Raw genomic sequence first — 16038 nt, forward strand, 5'->3', positions numbered from 1 at the left:
TCGTTGTTTTCTACATCTATTCTATTTTTATTATTGATGTTGTTTTAACTCTGTACCTTCCTACGTGCAGCACTTTGGTTGACTGCCGTCGTTTTAAATGTGCTCTAGAAATAAATCCTGACTTGACTTGATTTAATCCAGCCTAGAGGTAACAAAAGCGTGGACCAATTTTTCTGCATCTTTTCGGGTCAAGATAGGCCTAATTTTTGCAATATTCTGCAGATGAAAAAACGCGGTCCATGAGGTTTATTTTAAGTGGGAGTTAAAAGACAAACCTTTTATTTTACCGATTAAATGTTCCAGTCTCTGTAGCAGGATTTGATGGTCAAGTGTATCAAACGCCGCACTAAGACCTAATAAAACAAGTGCAGAGACGAGTCCTTTGTCTGAGGCAATCAGAAGATCATTTGTAATTTTTACTAGTGCTGTCTCAGTGCTGTGATGCACTCTAAGGCCCAATCCCAATTCCTATTTTAACCCTCAATCTTAATTCTCAAACTCAACCCTCAATCTCACTAGCCCTTAAAAACAAGTGTTAAGGGCTATCTTGTTACTTTAAAATGGGACACCCGTTCAAAGGCAAATATGTCTTAAGACTGTCGGGGGCAGCAATATGCCAAAACTCCACCCAGTCTGTCTGTTCAAAGAAGAAGAAATATATGTTATCAGTAGTCGTCGATAAAAAGACGTGATGAGGTTTTTTTTCCAACACTTTATTTCAATTCTTGTACAAAACAAGCAGTGACAGACATGAACAGAACAAATATGCCAGGGTTAAGAGAAAAGACAAAGAAATAAAATAAATAAATAAATAAATAAAGTTCAGCAACTCAAACAATTAAATTGTTTACACATTTTCAGAGTCTTTATAGCTTTGGAGTTTGTGGAGTGCTGAATGGTTTCTAAGTATTGCTGCATTTCATTCATAAAAATTTTGAACAACGGTTTTCTGTTTATTTTTTTTGGGCTACCTGTCAGATATTCGAAGTTATTAGTTAAGTTTCATGCAGTATTGCAAGTATTATCACAATCAACTTCCAGCAGAACTGGTGAGGCTGTTTACACAGTCATACAAGTGTTACCTGGTGACTTTCATCCACGTTAACGTTTCACTCTTTGGGTTATAAGTTGATATTCAACCAAATAACCTGTACCACAACAACCGACGTAACTTATTCAGCGGAAAGTCACCAGATAATACGATCACTAACGTTAACCTGCAGCTGTAACTTTACCAGCTGCATAAGTTACTCTAGGGCTACAGGAGATGACACCGTCCGGTCATCTTACAAACATTTCACGTATATTAAAACAACTTAACAACTACATTATCACTGAGAAAAATGACTTTTGTAACTGAATGACAGCATACTATTATCAGCAGAGGACCGGGGTTACGTGCGGCGGGACAGGCAAGCCGTCGCCCGCGACCAAAAGTATGTGTGTTACGCTACAAAGAGGTCTATAGTCCATAAAATGACGTTAAACTAAGATAATGCAATGGTCATCATAATTTTAAAACAACTATTAACGAGGAAAATACTCACATTTATAACTATAACTGTTTCCCTACGCTTGTCGCCGCCATCTTGCATTGACTGAATCGTCCGTACTCGGCTGGGTTCGGCTGAGCTCATGCATATTGTTCCCATGAAGGACATATAGGGATTCCCTCAAAGGTTGTATTTTAATATTCATTCGCCGAATTGTTTGCAATAAAGTAATCGAGGATATAATAAATTATTGTGTGTGCCGCGTTGTTACTGTTAACACTGGTTTTCTCCATGACGCATCATTGTGTCAGTGAAGTGTCAAAGCTGATGTTTGTCCTTTTTACCAGCAGATGGCAGTAGGCCTATGGATTTATTTGCTGTCAATGAAAGCCTGGTTTTCTCTTAGTTCCTGTTGGATTATACAGACCTGCAGTTCTTCAGGTTATTGATACGAACAATTCAAATTATATGCAGCATATATTTACTTGTATTCTTTTATATTGTTCTATCACATAGGCCTATGCATTGTTGGCAGAGATGGGCAGCATTTTAATTACATGTATTTAAAATGTTTTATCACCTACTATGACAATAGAAATGTCATACAAAAATACATCCTGTGCCTTTTTTCAAAATCTGATTAATCGAATAAAATAATCATAATCAATAATCATAATCATGTTGACCACAACATGCGTAAAGTGGGGACCACAAGCAGTTTGATAACAAATCTTTACTTTTCAATGAACACAAGAAAAAAAAAATCCTGTTTTGTCCTGGCTGGAGTTAAAAATGAAACGGTCAGGAGACTCTCGCTGTGCTCAACGTTGCCGGGGATGTGTCCGCCGGGAGGTTTGGACTGGTGATTCTCAGGAGCAGCACATCCTGCGCGGAGGCCCCATCTTCATCCTGCCTGAGCCATGATGACTAGGGATGTGAATCTTTGGGTACCTCACAATTCCATTTTGATTCTTGGGGTCACGATTTGATTCAAAATCGATTCTTGATTCAAAACGATTCCCGGTTCAAAAATTGATTCTTGATTCAGTACATAGAGGTGTTTAATTTCTACTCCAGTCTGCTGTGCACAAAGAGAGACAGTGTGGAAAATTATGGCATGAAAGCAGAGTAAAGTATGTACAAAATTATGTCATTTTTGTATTTGAAAAAGTCAAATCAACTGATTGCAATAATCAAACATACAAAGGCAAACTTAGGACAAAAGGTAACATTTATTCATGCTTAACTTGTACAAATGAAAACTGAGTTCTCAGTGACTTCAAGAGTAATAGATTCAAGTTATCAAAAAATAAATTAGAAGTGCTGCTTAGGGTTGGGCATCGAGAATCGAACTGAGCAAGTCGGGATGAAGTCGGACACAAAACTAACCGGCATGTACTGTGCGCTGATCGCCGGTGATCGAATCTGCGCAGGCCTGGCTCATCTCGAACGAACCTATATATACGCAGACGCCGCATCAAGTGGGTTTGCCCGCTGCTGCAATACGTCAACGTCGTCGCCATATTGGATGTGGCAAGGCTGCGCTGTAAACTAATACAAGTGAATGGACTTAATTTCATAAAGCGCCTTTCTACAAAGAAATTTACGTTAATGCCTCTCGTTTATTCATTCACACACACACTAATATACTTGGGAAACAGTTAGGCACCAAAAACAATGTAGCCCTATTTGATCTTCTCAGATGGCTAAGATAAGAACTTTATTGATCCCACACAGGAGTAATTCACCTTACATCAGCTATAGAGAACAAGGTAGTGCCGAAAAACAATACACACAGATTCGATCACCGGTGATCGGCGCACAATGCATGCCGGTTAGTTTTGTGTCCGACTTCATCCCGACCTGCTCTGACGTAGCCTATTTCAAAAGTGGACGGCGATAAAACCGTGAGAGCGAGGCAGCTGCAGTTTTTAGAGCCAGGCGCTGCAGTTGCTCTCCACCGACTGCACCGCCTGGCTCTCACCTGATCTAACATCTGATTGGTTTAGATGTCGACTCAACAATATGACGTTTTAGATAAACTACTCATTTTTGTTGAATTTTAGAGATTAAGATTGTATTTGTCTGATCTGAAGGTTTATTCTGTGAACAGAAAACATGTTGTGTGACTGATATGGTGAACTTTAGTTGTCAGAGACTGAATACATTTATCATAAACTATACAGTGTCTGCTGTACTATATTAATATTGGACGGTTTAATTATTGAAGTATTTAGCAACACAGAGACTTGTGGTCAGTGGGATGTGAGGATTCTTAAAATAACGTGTACAGATGAAAAGCCCTGACTGTATCTGACTGATCTTTAATGAAAACTGTTGTCTTGTATTTTTTTTTTTCTCTGAAAATATTAACCTTATAGTCAAACACAGTGTATTCAGCCTGTGTAGTTGAGGGGACAGGTCAAACTGATATGATGCTGATTTACAGGAGAATTCATATCAAATGGAGGATAAACCATGAACATAAACTACAGATCACCTGTAAATCATTTTAATAAATTAATCTATCATAATTAAACAACTGGAGACTGAGAACAAACTGATATATGGGTCTGATCACTTTTTTAATGAATTGACATCATTCCAGACAGGATGTAAGTGTGTCTGTGACTTCCTGTACGGACTGAAGGCTGCTGGAAACTGTCGGGAAACTGTCCGATTTCACCGCAGCTTTTTGTCACCGCCCCCCCCACTGCGACTGCCTGCTCTCGTCTACTTTTCAGGCGAGGCGCAGTTCATCTCGAACAAGCGTATTGTCTATGGTCTATGGATCAAGGCGAGCACTTCTTCCTACGTGCTCAAAAACGTAGGTGCTGATTGGCCGAAGAGGAGTCTTGTGTATCTGCACTCGATTGCTCTTCCTTCATCCTTAAACTACCCAGATGTCTTCACTTCACTTCATCTTCTAACCGCTTCATCCTCTGGAGGGTCGCGGGGGGGCTGGAGCCTATCCCAGCTACATCGGGCGAGAGGCAGACTATCGCAGGGCTGACACATAGAGACAGACAACCATGTATGACATGGGGAGAACATGCAAACTCCGCACAGAAGGGCTCCCACGCCCGGGATCGAACCGGCAACCCTCTTGCTGTGAGGCGAGAGTGCTAACCACCACATCACCGTGCCGCCCTACCCAGATGTCTGTCACAGTAAATTGAATTTGAATTGTGAGAACTGAATGTGAAGATATATAAAAATAAATTCAATTTCAAATTATACTATTCAGATTCAGTTTTTCAATGCAATGATTCAAATTAACAATACAATTTCAAATTATGTGATTCAGTTTCAGTTTTTCAATGCAATTATTCAAGGCTAGAAATTCAAATTCAGATATAAATGATTCAAATTCAGTTTCTGGTGGCACATATTTCAGCCCATAGAATATGGTTAAAGTGGGACAATGGGCAAACTGGGACAGTTGAGCTTAATCATATTTATCTTTACACGTGGATAGTTGGTGGATAGTTTGTTGTTACGACTGCTGTCGTAATTTCTTTTTGTTTGTGTTTTGCTGCAGGTGTTCTCTGTGCGTATTCTGTTTTCTATATGCAAATAGTTGTGTGCCATAGCCCGGCGGTGATTGGTGGATTGGATCTGTCCTCGTTTGTGATTGGCTGCAGCTGAGGGCGTTCGGTTTTTAAAGGACCAACATGGCAGCTGCTTGGAGCTAGCAGGCCGACCCCACCTTCCTCCTCTCCCAACCGACCACAGCAGTTTCTGTATTCTAGTAAATCTTTATTGTGTAAAAGACGTAGGGGTGGACCGCCAGTTTTGTTACCCTTTTTTCTCCTGTTTATTTAGTTAGGGAGGTAAGCTTTTTGTCATTTGTTTTTTTTTTTATTTGTTTGGTTAGGTTAGTTACTTACTCCCTGGGCAGGATTGCTTTTGTTTGTTATTTTGTCCTTAGTCCACCCTGAAGCTATTATTTCAGTTAATTGTTATTTAAATATTGTAAATAAATTCGTACTATTGATCATTCCGCACGACTTTTTCATTGTGGCTACTTGGGACTTGGGGAAGATGGGGGCCTTTCATGTCATGTCCCAGACACCCCTAGACTGGGCATAACATTGTAATTGTGATATATTTTGTTAAGGGGTGTAATGGTGATTCATAATTTTTAAAAATCACATCCATGTGAATCTTACTCTTTTTTTAAAATGCCATTTTGTTGCTGTCCCACTTTAACAATATGCTATTGTTAAAGTGGGACAGTGTGTTATTGGAAAACTGGGACAACCATTCAAGTCAATATAAAGGTGGAAATAAGTTTCCTTTTTATTCATCCCTCATAAATGTAGTTATCTAGCTAGCTAGATATATCAACAAATTTACTTAAATTGCACAAATTAAGGTAGGTTATAATGAAAATAATAATCGTGATGCTTATGCTAGCTAGCAAGCTCTTGCCCTGCCACCCCACACGTTTTGCATACTCCTGTTTAAATTGATCTAAAACAAAACCTATAGTAGCTAGAACATTCATTTTTGTGTGGGTGAAAGCTAAGACTTATGTCTTTTACATTTTTATGTTGCACACTTAGAGTACCAGTGATGATATTAATGATGTTGCAAGTGTCCCAGTTCACCAATATATGGTGTCCCACTTTACCAATAGCGCCTGGAAATTTTGGTTGTGGGTCAGTGTGTTTTTGGGGAAGGGTCATCCATCCTGTGTTTAATGTTTCTTTGTTTTTTTCTTCTACATAATATAGTAGAGATCACAAGCTATTTAGAATGGTATGATATGATGGGCTAAGACATTTGGTTCATAACTAGAAATTATGTTGAAGGTAAATTTTCAGAAAGTGTCCCAATTTACCCATATTCACTCATCAAGAGAACACCATAATCAATTTGTAAAATAAAAAATTACATTAAAAAAGTTGGTTCATTTATATATGTATGATGTATGATTCAAGAGTTATGGTTATCCCTCATTTTGACCTGTCTATCACAAATTTGGGAGTATACATAGCTCTAACAGCCTCCCAGACTTTATTTTTTTAGTTACAGCAACATGTAACCAATCAAATGAAAGCTTAGAGTGCTGGGCAGTTTTCTATAGCTATTAAAAAGCTGATGTTTCTCACCAAATACCGACAAATTGGGAAGATTTCCTACAGGTCATAGCTTTTTTCATATTTTTTCTGCTAAATTTTGCAAAGAAAAGCCAATTACGCATAGACATACATTTTAAATCATTAAAATAACCATTTTAATTGATTTCTCATGCTTAATTTATGCAAAAAAATATGGTTTATTTGTCTCTGTACAATATATGGTTCAAAAGTTGTGGATACATTTGATTTTTAATTTTTTCCATATATTCTGATTGACGGAATTCGAAATTCCGCTGGAATTCCGAGGACTACCCTTTTTCAAGATCAAAATTCATTATCTACAGACCTTCACGATTCCAAAAATATAGGTTTCATTTAGAAATCCACCGTAACCATGGAGACCCCCCTTCCTACTAGACTACATGTGTATAGGTCCTGTTTGTGCATGTGGGTGTATTTCAGGCCTCTGTGTATGTAACATAAATAACAACAGAGTGGAAAAACTTGAATCTCCCCTCAGGGATAAAATAAAGTTTTCCTCTTCTTTTTCTTAACTAACTGCAGAATCTGTGAGGAGATCACTCACATTGTCTCAGTAAATGTGTATACAGCTGTTAGTGTAGTTTTTGAGCTCACACAGTTCTCAGTGTTGCGTGCTTTCATCTCCAGATCTCTCTGCAGTCTTACTCCGACTCCTGCTTTCCAAAACTCTTCGACCAGTTTTTTTTTTGTTCACTTCAGCTTATCCATCTCCAATAAAAGTTAAAGCTGGAGTGTGAAACCTTTGTCAGCACTCTCTGGCAGTGAGATCAATCACACAAAACTGTTGACATGCTTAAGAAAAGCAGTGGGATTCAGAACAGTTACGTATTTAATGTAAAGTTATGGAAGTTACTTTTAGGCAAATAAAGTTACTGTAGTTAGCTCTGTTGGGCATTCCTGTGGTGCACCAGTGCAGGATTGTGGCCATAGATCACAAACACCACAACTCCAGTAAACTGATAAATACAGAGGGCTTTCCCTGGTGATGAAAGGCTTCACTGGCATTACATATAAATAAACTTAGTTTATTTATGTAAAAGTTCTTCACTCTCGTTTAAACATAACAGTCAAGGCAGTAAAGACCCAGTGCAAGAATTCATCTAAAAATATCCAAACAAAATGTAGTGATAATATAAGACATATGAATGCAGGGTAGTTAACACTACTTCTGTGAATAAATAAACAAATATATGTACCAAATGGTGTTGTTCACTTACCAGAGTTCTGTTGCAAAATGTCAACATTGTGCTTCTCAAGAAACTCTCAGACTGAGGCTAGATGTTATTTACCTGTTTTTTTTTTTTTTGGGGGTGTTTTGTTTTGTTTTGTTTTTTAAAGATACTTATATGTAAATAGACTGTTTGACTTCTACAGAATGTAAACACCAGAGAAGGTTTGTCTGTACTGGACTGTCATGATGTAACTAACTGTCAAACTGTTCTAAATTATATTTGTTTTTCCACACCTGCATTATTTGTCTGACAGAGGTAGTTAGGACTAATCAAACACTTCTAACTGACGAAGTTGCTAAAGTCATATTAAGTCTTGTTCTACTCTTTACAGTCATTCATGCTGCTATTCAGCAGCCTCATGGCCTGTGGGTAGGAGCTGTTGATCAATCTTGTCCTGGATTTCACACTTCTGTAGAGTCTGCCTGATGGCAGAAGTATGAAAAGACTGTGGTTGGGGTTTGCACTGCCCTTGTTGTGGACCCTCCTGATGACCCTGCTGTTGTAAATGTCCTGGATGGTAGGAAAGGCTGCTCCTGAAATGAGTTGTGCTGTTTTTATCACATGCTGGAGAGCCTTCCTGTCCTGAGCAGTACAGTTTCCATACCAAACTGTGATTGAGGTGGTGAGGACACTCTCGACTATACATCTGTAAAAGATACTGAGGATGTTGGTTGGCATGCCAAATTTCCTCAGCTTTCTTAAGAAGTACAGTCACTGCTGGGATTCCTTAATGTTGTGAGACCAGGTGATATCCTCGCTGATGTGGGTGCCAAGAAATTTATACGTTTTCACCCTCTCTACCTCTGTCTCACCTATGTGTAGTGGCATGTGCTCCCTTTTCCTCCTCCTGGGATCAATAATCATTTCCTTATCTGTACTTACAGAGAAATTATTTTCCCCACACCAGGACACCAGGGGCATCATGTGCAAAGACTTGCATGGATTTCCTACTGAAACATGGTACACGCTGAAATCCAGAAAACGTCGTACACACAAAAACATCCAGATGTATGAATCCGTGCATAGGCATGAATCCAAGTACATTTCCTTTGTACTTTGTACAACGTGGAATTGAGCGCACATGTTGGAGTACCCGACCCATCCCTGTCCACGCCCCCATTTGAATATGCAAATCATATTTAATATCATATCATATCATATCATATCATATCATATCTCCAGCGGAGGCCCCTCCAGGCTGATCTGCATCAGGTCTTCTGTTGTGGACACTGACAGGCTGTTTCTGGTCGAATTCTGGCTGAAAACCCCCTCTCACATTGGGCTGCAGAGATGGGCAGCACCAACGTGATCCAAACCAATTCCATTATGTTCTAAGGGGAGAACAATTTTAATTTTTAACCCTCACCTCTCAATATTCAAAAACAATACACATACAAAAAACAGGAATGTGTTTAAGTAGGGCTGACTACTTTTACTTACTTTGTAGTCTCTTGTAGGGGTCTTTTGTAAGAAGACCCCAGGTCGGTGTAGCTCTTGTCACTGAAGTTCTTGCTAATGAGTATTTTGAGACCTTGCCATTCTTCCATAATGGCAGGAATATCGCAACCAGCTCTGAAGGACAGAAGAGAGCATTTGAGTTACATGAGTGACTATTCTCCCATTAACACCAATACAGTGCAGTTTTTGTTCCAAAAATGTGAAAACTGCATTATATTGCTTTAAAAATGCATTCTTACACTGCCGTGCCTTGCCAGCTCTGCAATGCTCTCATTTCCAAAAGTCAGTAGACTGGCTTGGTCCTTCGGCCAGGCATCAGGGTTCTAGGCTTTGAAGGAGTCCAGCGTGGTCTGGACACCCTCATCGGAGACCGAACTAACGAACCTAAAATAGATTTGTGGCAATATCAACACAATCAATTGGAATTTTCCTTGGTGTGATGATCTTAAAAACTAAAGAGAATGCTCAGAGCTCCTTTATAGTTTTTGTTGTCCATACCTTGCTTTGATCACATCCAGGCTTATCTTAACGGCAGCATCAACATGTCACTTCAGTTGTAGATGTGTCAGACTGTCTACGTTCCCTTCAGGGTCACTCCCTTCAAAAGACACACACACACACACACACACACACACACACACACACACACACACACACACACACACACACTTACAATTATGGTTTTGACCATAGCAGTATTTCATCCTCCCCTCATCCTCAAACTCTCACAACCCTGCATAATCCTCAAGATGATCAATTTTAAATCCTGACTTATCCTTATTTTCTAAGTGCTGTGTGAAATGCAAGAAAGGTTGCTTTAACTAGTACTTACTTGCATTTTTTATGTAGCTCTTACCTTTTTTTGATACTAGCTTTTAATAGGATTCCTGTTTTAATATATACCTTTTTCTTGTCTTATTAATTTGTTTAATAAACTTTGTAATCTTGCGGAAATTCTTTGTCTCTGCTCATCATCTACTGTATCATAAAGTACCTGTGGGCTTTTGGTTGTGTTGAAGCAAAAATAGTAAAATCTTCTAAACGAAATCAAAGCTGAGCCATGGTCCGGCCACATATACAAATTTGGGTGCGTTACTTTTCGTAGGAAAACATATGAGCAGTTTATGAGAACAGCCTTTTGTAATAACTTTAAATTTCAATGCTTATGCCTCCCATTCAACCAGTCTGAAGTGTCATATGACACCCATCTTGGCACTTGTACACTCAAACCAAAATATCCAGACTTCAGTCAAATTGTTAATCTACATAAAATAGTCAGCCGTGTACGAAGAATAGTGCCCAGATCTTTGTTTGACCTACACAAGTGGATAAGTCTCGTTTTTTGCAACTTTCCTGGCTTCTTAAGTTCAGATACTGCTTACTTGGACAAATAATCGGGAAAGCCCTCAGGTTAGCCTTAAAGCTTCTAGCCACACAAACCATACAAGGCTGAAAAATAAATATACCTTTCACAGTTTGTGACATCATTGCTGTACAAACAAACATTCTCTGGTCTTTATATTCAGTTGAAGTTAAATAGTCTCTAAGAGCTGGCAGCAGAGCAGTGGTTACAAACTCCTCTCATATAGCAGAAACATTACCTATCTGTATCTTTAAAAAAGACAAAAAAAAAAACCTTTATAGAGGTAAATAGTGTCCAGCCTTAATCTGTGGGAGTTTCTCTGAAAGCACAATGTTGAGAATTTGCGGCAAAACTCTGGTAAGTAAACGTTACCATTTGGGTACGCATATTTCTTAATCCTTGCACAAAACTAGTGTTTACCTGTATTCTAATGTTTTAGATTATAATTACATGTTGTTTTTATATGTTGATTTTAATTTTTATTCGGGTTCTCAACCACCCATGGTATGCTCAAGCTAGAGGGTGGAACTAATACATATTAATGAATTCAAACTTTTAATTAATACAAGCCCGTTCCAAATGAGTTCACACAACGTTGATAAAGCCTTTCACCACCAAGGAAAGCTCTCTGTTCTTCTGACTATACTGGAGTTGGGCTGTTTGTTATCTATGGGGGCATCCAGGGACTAGCACACCAGAGGAATGCCAATACGGCTTATTTGTACTGTCTGTGAACAAGTAGTTTAACCTCACAACAATGTTTTTGTTTTTTTTTAGATATTTTTTGGGCATTTTTGCCTTTATAGATAAGACAGTTATAGGACAACTTCAACCTGGGCTCTATTTCTCCATGTGTATGTGTGCGTATGATTCATGGGTACCACTCGTTCTAAAATTGGTTCAGTATTGAGCCGCGAAACGAGCTAAAACGATAATGGGGGCAAATGCGTCCTGCATAAAAGTGCTTTTTTTCGCCACTGACCGGTTCAGATCGCCAGTGCTATCTCTGTAAATAGCATATGGTAGCGGCCCTGGGGCAGTGGTGAGTGTGAATGAGTGGAGTCAGCTGTCAGTCAGTGTTGGAGCAGAAAGGCGGAAGTTGTCCCCGCTCGGTATTGTAAATGAGTATGTGTGTGTGAAGTGTGTGTTACGCTAGAAGAGTCAGAGGACGGAGTCTTTTACATGCTACCCCCTGGAGTGTTACCGGAGTTTTTGGAGTGCTCAAATAAACGGGCCTGCAATTATAGCCAATAGACCTAACTAATTTGTTCCAGAGCTGACTGACAAGGATCAGACAGGTTTTGTGAAGGGACGCCAAACACAAGATGATATCAGACCTGCACTCCAAGTTCTGCACCATGTTGAAAAGAGGCAAATAAGTATGCTATTGACGAGTTTGGATGCCGAGAATGCTTTCGACTGCGTGGGCTAGCAGTTTTTATTTCAGGTATTAGAGAGATTTGTTTTTTCTGAAGATTCAATTAAATGTATAAAGGCTCTGTATTCTAAGGCTGTAGCCAGAATAAGAGTAAACGGTCGTCTTACAGATAGCTTTGAGCTAACACAAGGTACAAGACAGGGATGTCCCTTGAGTCCGACAGTGTTTGTCTTTTTTAGCATTAGCACAGGCAGTCAGACAAAAGCAACATATTAAAGGTGTAGTTATAGATAATACAGAACATAAAATAGCGTTATATGCGGATGATGTCCTACTGTATTTAAGGAATCCAGGCTATAGTCTCTCTCATGTCACTGATCTCCTTGAGACCTATGGTCGATACTCTGTATATAAGCTAAACATACAAAAAAACGCAAGTTTCATCTTTTTTCTTTACCCCAGTTGCTAAAATTAAAGAAAAGTATCCCTTTAATTAGAACCTTGACGCTATAAAATATCTGGGGGTCTGGATGACACAAACAGGTGAAAAATTATATGTTAAGAATTATGGCTCCATTAACTCAAACATAAAAGATGATCTCGGCTGTTGGTCCTTACTCCTACTTTACTTGAGTAACAGAATCAAAACTATCAAAATGAACGTTTTACAAAGGCTTTTATATCTTTTCATGTCACTGCCAATCCAAATTCCAACCAAACAATTCAATGAATGGGATAAAGAATGGACATTTGGAATGGCAGAAGACCACGAATTAAGTATTCAAGTATATTAAGTATCTCTACCAGTCTCTACCAAACTTCAGAGATTATTACTATGCCACACAACTCAAATCAGTGGTCCCCTGGTGTTGGGGTCAACACATTAGGCTTCACAAGGAGGCACCAAAAATGTTGGGAACATAAATTCGGGCTTCACACGGCGGCATCAAATATGTTGGGATTTAATTGACTATCGGAAATAATTAATAATTATTATTAATAATTAATAATTATATTAAATAATGTGACTTAATTAACATTAAATCACCTCGTGGGGCACCATTCCCATAAAGGGAAAATGATAGCCAGTTAAAGATATCAGTCTCATAAAATAGGCTAAACTATTAATTTGGAGTTTGATTAATAATTAAATTAATGACAACAACCAAAATTAACGGTAATGCCTGAAGGATTTCGGAGTTCTTGACGCAGCAGAGGTTGACTATTCATTCACTCTTGTGCAACATTAAACAAACAACAGGCATGATTCCAAAGAATTATATTTATTCACAAATTAGCAAAGGAAACCAAAACACACAAATTCTAACTAACTATATACAAGCTTGGTGTGTATATGTGTGTGTGTGTGTGTGAGAGAGAGAGAGAGAGAAAGAAGAGAAAGGCAAAGGCGGGTGTAGTGATCAAGGAGCCGTTTGGCCTACAAAACAAAATGGCTGACAACAGAGAACTACCAAAATGGCTGAATCAAGTTTGGCTTCCAGGTGGGGGAGGTGTTTGTCTGACCGTGTGGTCAGGACAAAGGGTATGTCCCAAGTCCCTTAAAATTACTGCTAACCACCTAACCTAGCCACCTTACCTAACTGTTTAGTCCCTCCCACTTAGGAAAACATTTAAGGAGTCAGGAGTTAGGAGTGAGGAGCGAGGATTGCTGATAAGAGACGGCCTTACTCTGAAGCGTCACGTAAAGCGACGTCCTATTCTGGTGACGGCGGCACCTACGGGTGGCACAGCTGGATCTGCTGCATAACAGAGCCAGCGTTTGGCGTACATTCCAAGTCACATTATATTCGCTGATCAAAGCCGTAACCCCAAACAATATTACCTACAGCCTATTAAACATTATTCCACTCACATGACATGCAGGACAATTAATGATGGGCAAATGTGTTTGTGTATGTGTGTGTGCGTGGTGTTATATCACTCGAGCAGCTGAACATTTAACAGCCACACATCACTGACAGTCCGCTGAACACTGCAACAGGTTGTGAATGAAATAAACTTAATTACAACATGACAGTCTTGCACGAAATATCATTAACGTTACTCTTTGTAGTCACGTAGGCATGTGAATTACAGCGTTTCATTGCAAAGAATGCATGTAATGGGTACACTTGCGCTGTTTCTCCGCCATCTCGTTCAAATGAGACAGACGTAGGGGGCGGGTATTTATACGAAATGGCCTCAAGCTGAAAAAGACTTCCTGTTAGTAACTTCTCGTGTTACCTTACTCATCGCACCTAACAGATCCCTCCTAACTCCTAACGCTAACTCCTTACTGGCAGGAATAAGAGACATGAGACGGCCTTTAAGATGGCGGAGCTCGAACGACTTCCGGTTCAAGTAAGGAGTTAGGAGTTAGCAGTATAAAATAAGAGACTTGGGACGTACCCAAAGACAAAGGAAAAGAAGCGGGAATTTTGAGATGCCTATTTGGGTGTAGCTCTGTTGAAAGCCTATTTGTTAATGAGTCTATGTGAATGTGACGTGTGTTGCAAACAGTCTGAATTAGTGCAGGGATTGTTTAGTTGCATGCAAGAATCTGTTTGTGAACAGTATTAGCAAACTAAACACTTAGCTTTGGCAAAGCCAACTAATCAGTGACCTAACTGCAATCTATCACAACAATAACTCAGTAAACAGCATTAAATTACGTACAGCAAGTTAAACAGTCTTGCTTAGCCTGTAAAGCTGTGATAAGCTATGTCCAGTTGTTACGATACCGATCCTTGAATGGATGGGAGAAAGAGTCACTTGGTGTTGTGCTGCTTTGTTAGCCGGCAGAAGAAGGCTGGGAAGATGGTTCCAGGTGCAGTCTTTGTTGGGTCCTTTGTTCCAAAGGTGAAACTCAGAGGAAGCTGGTTGCTCAGGGTTTCACAGAGTTAGACGCTGGGTGCTAACTCACTTAGTTCCTTGTTGCTGGAAAGCTAGTTTTAAACCTTGTGTTTGCAAGAGAGTCTGTAATCAGTTGCCCTCCCTTTAGTGGTTTGGGGCTATGGAACCAGGGTCTGGTCCTCTGGGCTGTTCCAGGCCCAGCCGGAGATAGGTGTGAGCTGTTGAAGCTGCAGGGCAAAAGAAAGATCTGTTGGAAGGGAGCAGATCTTTGCAGGCCTGTGACATCACAGAGTCACATGTCACTGTAAAAGGTCTTGTCCAATCAAGGTTTGGGACTTGAGTCTCACTGAGGTGTGAGGTGAAATCTCCTGTGGAGATGGGTGTCACCCAGCTGTCTTTGTTTGAAGACATGCAGAGGAAAAAGCCTTTAAATCTACAGTTTAGATTTACGACAGTTTAGATTCTACGACATTCCTACAGGCCGCAGTGGCCATTTTTGTGTGTCTAGGTGGCACTAGAGAGCCCATTTTGGCACTTTTAGGTTTATTTTTTTCATTTTATCAAATTTTTTGCCAGTCAATCAATCAATCAATCAAACTTTATTTGTATAGCACTTTTCATACATTAAAAATGCAGCACAAAGTGCTTCACAGAATAAAAACATACAACAAAAATATTACTTACATATTGTCCACCGGCACCGGACCTGAGGGATCTCCAGGACGACGACCCCCTGGGCAGACTGGGCACACCTCTCAGTGTGGAGGCCCCCCTTGAGGAAACACTGGAGCTAAAAACTAAAAGACTAAAAGGCAATATGATAAGATAAAACAAGTATGAGATAAAATAATAATAAATAAATAAATTAAGATTTAGAAATAATAATAATGAAATGCATAAAGATTAAAAAAAACATTGAACAACATTAGAAATTAAAATAACATATAATATAAGAATTAAAAGAGTTAAAGAAATCAGTTCAATTCAATTCAATTCAATTTTATTTATAAAGCCCAATATCACAAATCACAATTTGCCTCACAGGGCTTTACAGCATACGACATCCCTCTGTTCTTATGACCCTCGCAGCGGATAAGGAAAAACTCCCCCAAAAAAACCCTTTAACGGGGAA

This window comes from Epinephelus fuscoguttatus, linkage group LG22, assembly GCF_011397635.1.
Source record: "Epinephelus fuscoguttatus linkage group LG22, E.fuscoguttatus.final_Chr_v1".
Lineage (NCBI taxonomy): Eukaryota > Metazoa > Chordata > Actinopteri > Perciformes > Serranidae > Epinephelus > Epinephelus fuscoguttatus.